Raw genomic sequence first — 7,059 nt, forward strand, 5'->3', positions numbered from 1 at the left:
GTTTGTTTGCATAACATTCATGCATTCACCTATAAGTATTGAGGATGACAAGAAGATTTTGAGGGAGTACCATTTTTACATCAACAATGATCGATCACATTCTACAAAGTTTGTGCATGGTTGTTTCCAACTATTTTATGGAGATTTTACTAACAGGGACATACTATATCGTCAACACATTATTTGGTCAGACAATTGCGCATCTTAATTTAAGAATGCACAGATGTTCTATTGGTTGAGTAGGATGCACAGGTTGTCTAGAATTCAATATATATGGAATTTCATAGAGGCTGGTCATGAAAAGGAAGAGCACGATGGTGCAGGTGCATGCATCAAAAGAGTCTTAGTTCGTGAAGAACTAAAGTACAAAGATGGAGCAATATTGACAGATGCAAAATCCATCATCCAGTGGTGTAACTCTATGATGCAGGAGCATCTTTCATGGAAAAAAAAAAATTGTGGAGGAGAGAGAAAGTGACGAAAATAGAAAGAAAAAAAAAATTGAAAATAGGAAAAATGGAGAAAAGAGGAATTTCTATTTTCAAGGTGCATAGGTGGCATAAATAGAAAATAATAAAAATAGTTGTCATTCCATTAATCGAGGTGTGTAGGTGGCATTTTAGAAGTTTGTGGAAAGTTCCTTAAATCATGTATTTAATATTTGTTGGGTGCTTAGTTGTATTTGGGTGGGAATTTAATATTTATTTAAAGGTAGTTGTATTTACCTTTTATCCCACATTGGTTGTGTTTCTAATGTCTTGGGTTAGAAGTGCCTATTTAAGAAAGGCCTATTATCATTTGTAATCAAGTTCAAGAAATAGAAGCTCAAGGAGAAGCTTGAGGAGTAGAAGCTCGAGAAGAAGGTGAAAGCTCAAGGGGAAGTTTGAGAAGTAGAAGCTAGAAGGCGTGAAGACTTCAAGGTGTGAAAGCTCTAAAGGTGTAGCTCTTAAAGTAGAAATTCTTGGTGAAGCTCTTGGTGAAGACTCTTATTTGGAATTTCTCTTATGTTGAAGAATTTGTAAACTTCTTTTTGAAGAAGTCATAACTATGATATCATCTTGTGGGTGTTGTAAGGATCTTCAAGTATAATAAAATTGCTTGTGAAGCATTTTTTTTATTTCTCTTGGTCTCCATATTGTTGCACTCTTGATTACGAGTGGGTAAGGGTGGTGTGGCCCTCTATCAAGTGGTATCAGAGCAGGAGTTCCTGAGTGTACAAGCAGATCGCCGAAGTGTGAGGCAGTTTGTACCAGGACCTTGGTTGGGTGAAGTTTATCAGAGCTGGTGGATTGCAAATCCGTTGTCCTAGACTTGTGATGTGGTTCCTGATTGCTCGTGCGAGGTGGTAGGTTGCGATCTGACTTGCAAACAATTTGGTTGTCACAAGGAGCGTGGGAAGGATTTGTTGCAGAGGGTTTACGAAGATCTCGGGAGATGGCTCCAAGAGGATTGGACCCTAAGATGATTGCAAAAATCCATGATATAGTGGAGAGGAATTTTTCTAAGATGTTTGCTCGGTTGGATGCTAAAGCTAAGAAGGTCAAGGTGGAAGAGGATGGTTTTGCTGATCAATTTGTGGAGCTTGATGCAAAACCTGTAGAGCAACTAGAGGTTGTTGCTAAAGATATTCCTAATGTTGTTGGGATAGATGTTGGTTTTCATGATCAATTGGTTGAGGAGATTGTGGAGCACTCGGTTGTGGATGATCTAGTTGATGTTGGTGGTGACTTGTATGTTGTAGAGCACTTGGTCGTGGATGATCCAGTTGTTGTTGGAGGTAAGTTATGTATTGCAGAGCATCTTGTTGTGAGCAATGAGGTTGCTAGTGTTGAGAGTTTGGCATGTGTTGATGGAAATGTACATGTGGATGCTGATGTGGAGTTTGTTATTGCTAGTATGGATGCACTAGTTGTTGATGTGAATGAGAGTTTGCTAATGAAGCATTACATTCAATTTGTTCTTGGGCATGAGCTTGTTGATTGGATGGTTGAGATTCTAGTGTTTGATAGAGTAATGTAGATGTGGAAGATTTGCATGGTGGTTTTGTTGTCCCCGTTGAGGTGGAAGCCTTTGGTGAAGATGAAGATGGTGGTAGATCTTTCTTTTGGCGTCAAAATGTGGGACACACTTTTCTATCTACCGGGGGAGTCTGATGCAGGAGCATCTTTCATGAAAAAATTTATATAAAAAAAATAAATAAAATTGTGGAGGAGAGAGAAAGTGACGAAAATAGAAAGAAAATTTTAAAAAAATTGAAAATAGGAAAAATGGAGAAAAGAGGAATTTCTATTTTCAAGGTGCATAGGTGGCATAAATAGAAAATAATAAAAATAGTTGTCATTCCATTAATCGAGGTGTATAGGTGGCATTTTAGAAGTTTGTGGAAAGTTTCTTAAATCATGTATTTAATATTTGTTGGGTGCTTAGTTGTATTTGGGTGGGAATTTATTATTTATTTAAAGGTAGTTGTATTTACCTTTTATCCCACATTAGTTGTGTTTCTAATGTCTTGGGTTAGAAGTGCCTATTTAAGAAAGGCCTATTATCATTTGTAATCAAGTTCAAGAAATAGAAGCTCAAGAAGAAGCTTGAGGAGTAGAAGCTCGAGAAGAAGGTGAAAGCTCAAGGGGAAGTTTGAGAAGTAGAAGCTAGAAGGCGTGAAGACTTCAAGGTGTGAAAGCTCTAAAGGTGTAGCTCTTAAAGTAGAAATTCTTGGTGAAGCTCTTGGTGTGAAGACTTTTATTTGGGATTTCTCTTATGTTGAAGAATTTGTAAACTTCTTTTTGAAGAAGTCATAACTATGATATCATCTTGTGGGTGTTGTAAGGATCTTCAAGTATAATAAAATTGCTTGTGAAGCATTTTTTTATTTCTCTTGGTCTCCATATTGTTGTACTCTTGATTGCGAGTGGGTAAGGGTGGTGTGGCCCTCTATCACTCTACAATGGGTCCAAGTAAGGAAGGTGAGTCTATAGTTTGTAGATTTTTTTGGTTGATAAATAATACTAACATTACACCATATGAGAATTATTGCACACTAACAGGATCAAGTGAGCTGCACTCTTTTAGAAGCTCTAATGCAGGTTCATGGAGTATCCACAAACTAAAAATGACATGCTATTGTCCATTATGTGCAGAGGAAAATTAGGATGACTGTGAGTCGACTGAATGGGTGGACAAATGGGATATACGAGTTTTGGACCCAATTGACACCTATCATCCCCCATAAGCACTAGAAATGGTAAAGATGGATTCGTCCATTGACTTTGACCACTTGTCTAATCTAGTGCAACATATATATATATATATATATATATATATGGGTAAAAGCACAAACCTGTGTCACCTTTTTATAAAGAAAAGTGATATCAGAATGTGACAGTTCAACATTAATGACAAAAAAAATGGTATTTGCTTTTAAAATATGAAGATGATGTAAACTGATGAAATGTGTAGAATTGTATGAATTTTATGCCTATAATTTTTATTATTTTTTTGATTGAGAATTTATTCATTTTATTTTATTTTGAAGTCCCTTTTTTAACTGTAAAAAATATAGGATGTAGTTCCCGTCAAACAAGTATGTGCAAATCATCTTTTTTTGTTATGATTTGAAAATATTTTATAGATGACATGTATAGCTAGTGCACAAAAAAAGAAATAATTATTTTTGATGTATATTTTCTTTGTTATAAGTACTCAAGTTCGACCTTGTCAAAATCCAACAGTTTTTTCCTCCCGTCAAAACTTCCCTATCAAATCTATACCTTCTTGAAAAACAATTACATATTCATGAAGAGGATTCTCTCCTCTAGTGATAAATATATATTTTTTATTTTTTTGATATGATTTACTATTTTTTTCATTTTTTGAGAGAGCATCTTCTGAAATGTTGAAATATCGACTTATAATATTTTTAGATTATAGCATATATATATATATATCTTTGTAATTTCAATATGTAACTTTATAACTTTTACCTAAGTATTTCTAAATTAATGACCACAATTTGTACATTTATCACTGCAGGCCATGGTTTTGTTGTTATTGCACCTAAAGACAATCAAGAAGGGACATATTATTATTTGTGTCATGTCCAAGCCTAACAAAAATTGGATCACTTGGTTATAGATGGTGAAGGTTTAGAGTGCCATATTGGTGAGGTGGTTGTAATCGACACATAGCTTAGAGGATATTCTATGAAGAACCCTAACTTATTGTTATTCGAGATTGGCAAATAGAGAGGAAGATTCTTCATTATTCAAATCTTGTTGTTGCATGAAATGTCCATTTGATAAAATATGGTGGAAAACCACATAATAAGACTCTCTGGAAAGTTTGCGAGTCAGACCACGAGGCAATACTTGAGACGTTAAAATGTAGAGTAGATCTAGTTGGTTCATTAAATTGAATAGGGAGAGAGGGAGAGAGAGAGAGAGAGAGAAAGAGTTATAAACTGGTATGGATGTTAGGACATGTGCCAGTGATCTCAAGAGTTAGAGGGGTGAGTTACCTTTCATTTGCATTTGGTTTCATGTTTCGATCCTTTGTAGTTTGCAAGTTATTCAAGTTTTGCTGAAGTTGCCTAGAAATCAACATTAAACCAAAGGTTTCACCTAGGGCCTTGTTGTTTTGGCACTTTCCACCATGGGAATTTGATTCCCCTTAATGGAATGCAAGCCCTATCAGTGTACTTCATGATTTTGCAGGTTTTATAGATGGCCAAGTAAGGAATGAATTTTTCCACCATACCCTAGGTGTATGGCTCCATACATGCACCATTCAACATTTCACTATAGTCACTATAACTTTTGCTCTAGAGTGATCCAAATTGTATAACTTTGGATTTAGACTTGTTTCACATGCCCTTAGATGTTCCAATAATTGTTTTGGAGATTGGCACATATGAAAGGGTACTTTTAGTGTAACTACAACCTAATTAGGCCTATCAACACTTTCCAAATGTTGTTGCAGCAGTGGCTTCTAGTCTCTTCCAGTTTGTGAGATTTACATATGTTTTATATGTCCTAAAAGGGTGTTTGAATCTCACTTTAAACTATGTCTTCATGTGGGGTTTTTCCATACTATGTTCAATTTAGAGTTTGAAGGGCTACTAGCATTTTCAATGGCAAACTATTGTAACTGTATATCAATGTTGTTTGGACACAACAGAATCACTTTATCTGCTGTATACAAACCTTAATAGGTCTAAGGTGTGTTTGTATTCCATTCCATGGTCATTGTTCTCCTCTCATTCATGTTTGGGGGTATGTTCCTACTGTAGAGCACCAAGGCACTTGGTTTATATTTTGGTTTTCATGTTTTTTTTACCTACTTAGGGTAGAATAAACAAACCTTGGATGAGAAGTCCATGGTTGTCAAAGAAAGACACCATTTTGTATGCTTAAGGCACTTTATGCAATTTACAAGCAAAAGTTGCTCATTAGGAAAATTTGGGGTTTTTCTAATGTTTTTGGTCAATAAATCCTAGGATTAGTTTTTTTTAGTTAGTTTTAGGTATGTTGGAACCTTTTCCAAGTCCTAGAAGTGGAATCAAGTGAAAAATGTAAAAATTGCACTTTTTGTGCAAAGTTGCATTGTTGAAAGTTGTAAAAGTAGCTTAAATTTGCAACTTAGTGGGAAAAGGGTTATAATTATTAAAATATTAGTTGTAACCATTAAAATAGACATAGGAGATATATATACCTCATTTTTGAGGTCTGGAGGGCATTAATGTACATATTGAAAGAAGTTGCAAAGAAAGAAATTCAGTTTTGGAGTCATTTTTACTACTGTTTGCACTCTGCATGAACTATATGGACTTTTAGACTAGATGTGATAGATTTTTGAGATAGATCTTTGAATCAGCTTTCTTTTTCTTCTAGTCTCATCATTCTACGTGTTTTCTAACTCAAGTTATTGCATTTTTAGTTTTTAGGACAACATTTTGGTGCACACAACAAAAATGGGCCTCTAACTGCAATTTCCTTGGTTGAAATTTCATTGCCACTTGGTAAATGGTAGTTAGTAGGGTCCTTTTGAATATTCAAGGGTTCCAAGACTAGACGATGTGTTTTTTGATTTTTCCAATCAAGCCCTATGTCAAGTACCATGAAGGATTTGACCTCTTGTAGTGTGCTTATTTGTGAATGGTAGGAGTTTGGGAATTGGTGAAGGGTTGATCATTTGGAAATAAGTTATTCTAGTGTTTCCAAAACTTTCTAAGCATTAAGTTCATTTTCATGACCCTGTTTCCTATTGGTTGCTTTGTAAACCAAGCCTAACTTGATCACTTAGATCTATGTTGCTTTGTGAAGGAAAGGGAATGCTGGAGTGGGGCCAGAACTTGATGCTTTGGGGTTTGAAGTAACTTTGAAAAGAGAATTCAAAAACTTTAATTTTTTTGGTTCTTGTTTGAAACTTTGTGAAGTTAGATCCCAAAAACCATTTCAGGAGGGCTAAAAGGGGCTCACAAGGCTGCTAAGCCAAATTGGGGTTTGAGGCTTTGTGCAAGTGTATGCTTCAAACTAGTGGTGTAGTCTATGGTAAATAGGTGCCTTGAGATAATTTAACCTCTTAAAACCCTTGGGACAAATTTCTAGGTTGTTTTCCTAGTATTAACCTAGTTGTGGGAGATTGGTGCAAAACCCATGAAGTGGGCAAGTTTGGTTCTTTGTCCTTGGATTCTTGGTGAAGTTGGAGAGTGTGTTTCTTTGATGCATTGGAGGATTTAAGTGTGCTGAAACCTTGTAATAAGGTTAAATATTTTATATCTAGTTGGTTGATTTTAAGAGTGGGAAGTCCATTTGAAGCTTTTTAGTTGTGCTCTCTACACCAATTCCCTTATTAGGCTTTTGGAGAATCTTTATGTTTTGGTGCTTTTGAACTTAGGCAAACCTAGTGATTAGGTTCCCTGCCTTGTTTGGGTTGTGATAACCTATGATAAGTTCATTACTGATGCTTGTGATAAGTTTTCTAGTACTAAACCCTCCTTCTAGGAAATTTGAAGGATTCCAACATTGTCTAATTGCCTAGTGGCTTGCCTTTTAGAAGCTTCCA

This window comes from Cupressus sempervirens, chromosome 8 (genome assembly GCF_028749045.1).
Source record: "Cupressus sempervirens isolate cs-2001-9-10 chromosome 8, ASM2874904v1, whole genome shotgun sequence".
In the NCBI taxonomy this organism is placed as follows: domain Eukaryota; kingdom Viridiplantae; phylum Streptophyta; class Pinopsida; order Cupressales; family Cupressaceae; genus Cupressus; species Cupressus sempervirens.